The 3,024-nt window shown below is 40.5% G+C and overlaps 1 long non-coding RNA gene across 4 annotated transcripts; it reads right to left on the bottom strand.

The window, feature by feature from the left end:
- Window positions 1-268: 268 nt before the first annotated feature.
- LOC109786933 (uncharacterized) lies at window positions 269-2,790 on the bottom strand. 4 transcript variants are annotated; one of them, XR_005772688.3, is made up of 4 exons: window positions 2,241-2,790; window positions 1,929-2,022; window positions 1,066-1,472; window positions 269-519 (listed from the first exon to the last, which is right to left on the bottom strand). It is a non-coding gene; the product is annotated as an uncharacterized lncRNA (long non-coding RNA). The 4 variants fall into 4 exon arrangements; XR_005772690.3 differs by lacking the exon at window positions 1,929-2,022 and having other exon boundaries at window positions 1,066-1,210; window positions 1,388-1,472; window positions 2,241-2,778; XR_005772689.3 differs by lacking the exon at window positions 1,929-2,022 and having other exon boundaries at window positions 2,232-2,787.
- Window positions 2,791-3,024: the final 234 nt, after the last annotated feature.

The following is a 3,024-nucleotide window of genomic DNA, read 5'->3' on the forward strand; positions in this document are numbered from 1 at the left end:
CTAACTTTAGCAACACCATTTGTAACACATTTTAGTACCTCTGCAACTCATTGATTTTTTCCCCATAATTGATGATGTTGTGGCGATGACATGGCAATAAACGAAAGGACTTTAAGAGGGAGAAGGAAAGGTGACGTGGATGCACGTTTGGCCGAGCCAAGTATTCATTGCACATTTAGATTTCCATTACAGTGTTAGCGCACATGTTTCTATAGCAGTAGATTTAATATATATATTTTCCTGTTGAATTTGTATAGCCGAGTTCAAATTTCAGGCTCACAAAATTAACTAATTGCATTTCAATCACAAAATAGATAAAAAAAACATAGGAACTGTAAGTCACATTTACATTAATGGGACAGAAACAACAATAGAATCAGTTGCAACCATATCACATGGCCAAGTCACGGCAAGAATAAAGAGTAGTTGATAACTAGTCCAAAATCATAATGTTTTGAGCTGAACCAAAAAGACTTGTTTCCTATGCCAATCTCCACAAGCGAGTGAACACCAAATTATCTGCAAAAGTGAATGTACATGTTCAGTTACATGAACAGAAGGAAGATGCCAATTGTGTATGAATATAGATGATAAATGACAATAAGATTGACATGTTAACCTTTTTTGGAGCAAATCTAGATCTTCAGCGAAAATCATTTTTTTAATGTTCACTTTCTCTACATTAGTGCATGACACAAAACTAACAAAGGTAAAATAAATCCAATTTGTCCATAAGACTTGCAACTTTTGATTACAATTATAGCATACTATTTTTTTTGCCTACAGATAATCATCTCAAGTACGTACAACTGAATGTATGGGCATGTAGGATGTTTGACTAACAAAGCATATAGCAATTCCCTAAATAACAGCTAAGGTTTTGCTTTATTAGACATGAAAGAATAGCATGTGTTACATGCATGAAGATAAGTGGGCTATAGAATTGGTGGCACATAAGGAAACCACTTAATGAAGACACATGCAGGTTTAAGCATTAACTAAACATGTTGGTTCAAAACTGCATAATCAAGAAATAGTAATGCAAAAGATGGATAGAAATCTCACCGGACTGACGAGCATTGTTCTTCCTGTCCATCAGCATTGCATATTCAAATATTATAGAAATCCATGAGACTACAAGGATGCAAATGAGCGTAAAGTTGAAGAGCATCCGAATACATGAAACTGCCCGCGGAGCCAATATAACCTTCTGCACCAAGCAGACAATGAAACAAAAATAGAATGTACATAAGATAGAGAGAAGCGTGTGCATGTGCGTGTGTGAAACCAGAACATGCACAAAGAAGTTATAGGTGGGCAGGAGATATATCTACATAAAATTTATTGTATCTCTCTTGATGGAAGTGTCATGAGAAATAGCCATCACCTTGTTTATTCATTGAAGAGCCTGATCTGCAGCTTTCTCAACAATCACATCTGACACCTCTAGATTAGGAGGTGGTGGAAGATGGCTGCAAACAACATTACTTGTTATTGCAACTTTCCATAATGAAGTACAGAACAATGGCACGCACTAGTACAGTGAGGTGGAATGAGTAAAACATTATAAGTTGTCCCCATTAAGTTAAAAGAAACTCACACGGTGACCAAGTGCAACAAGCTCCTGAAGCTCTTTATGGATACAGTCCATACTAATAGAAATATAAAGCACTTAATACAATTAACTACAGAAGCACAGTTGAATCATTTTACCAGAGCCGACAAAGTATATTTACAGGTTATGGAGAAAAATGACTTGCTAGCAAAAGAAATATCAAACTGCTATGAAAACATAACTGTAAATTATAGCAACAACTTTAGTATTTACTTTGTAGAGAAGGGAACATGTAGGTCGACCATGATAGCTAATGTATAGTAGACAAAGGTGAATGAGCAAACCCTCTACATAGTGAAGGGGTAAATTAAACCTTGAACGCTCTCCCTCTCATAAATACTAAGCCAAATTCCAGACTCCATAGTGCTCAGATCCAGTTTTGCAAAACCTCTGAAGTTTACGGGATCCTACATTGTAGCAAATCTACTGAATGACTTAGTTTGAACAATCCACCAAACAATTCAGCAGTAAGATACCCTAGTCGAAGTGATACAACATTTGCATGAACACATTATCCAATTACTATCCTAAAATCACATAGAAAATAATTGCAATCTGCAATCATCCAGAGTAAAAAGTAGTCAAGAAACCTATTTACAACAGGTAAAGCCATCACATGAATAACCTGCAGAGAAGGCAAGTCACTGCTGCGGTCTGGAGAGGAAGGAGGTCCGTGCTTGGGGGTCCTTTTTCTGCTCCACGGCGGTGCCACCGTCAGAGTCGTTGCTGGTCGTGGGAGTCCGTAGTCAGGTAGCCGTCCAGGCACCTCTTGCTCCGGGATGTCGGATAGGCAGACAGGCCGCCGGAGAAGAGGCCGTGGATGTGGTGTCGGTGTCACCAGAGCCGGTGCCCTTGGCAGCGGACATGGGCTCCAAGAATGCCATAGGGGGTAGCTCAGGCGTTGGACGATTGGGAGCTCCTTGGGACGGGCGGACGGCGTTGCCTCGGCATGAAGGCCGGGTTAGTAGCGAATCGACGCGGTGGGCTGCTGGGGCAGGGAGCTAGCGGCGGCGGGCTGGCAAACAACGGCAGCGGCTCACTGTCGTGGAGGAGACAAAGATGCAAGATGGGGGTGGCGGCTGGGATCTGGGAGTGGAGAGGAGATCGGGAGACGGGGAATTAGGTTTAGGCTCCACCCATGGCACGGTGGTGGTCTACATAAGAAATTTTATCAGGATCCTAGTATTTTTTTAGAGAGAGACAATATCGGGCCTTTTAATTGCGCTGCGGGCCGGCAATTTTCTGAACACGCGCGGGAAGATGAGGGAAAAGTGGCGGGGTGACTAAAAATCTTGCTACAAATACGACTTGTTACAGATATTTAGTGTAAACATGGTTAAAATAGTTTAAAATTTAACAAATAAATCTATTTCCATAAAATTTATTTAGAATATATAACCTTCATTATC

Source organism: Aegilops tauschii, chromosome 3 (assembly GCF_002575655.3).
Source record: "Aegilops tauschii subsp. strangulata cultivar AL8/78 chromosome 3, Aet v6.0, whole genome shotgun sequence".
NCBI classification, from domain to species: domain Eukaryota; kingdom Viridiplantae; phylum Streptophyta; class Magnoliopsida; order Poales; family Poaceae; genus Aegilops; species Aegilops tauschii.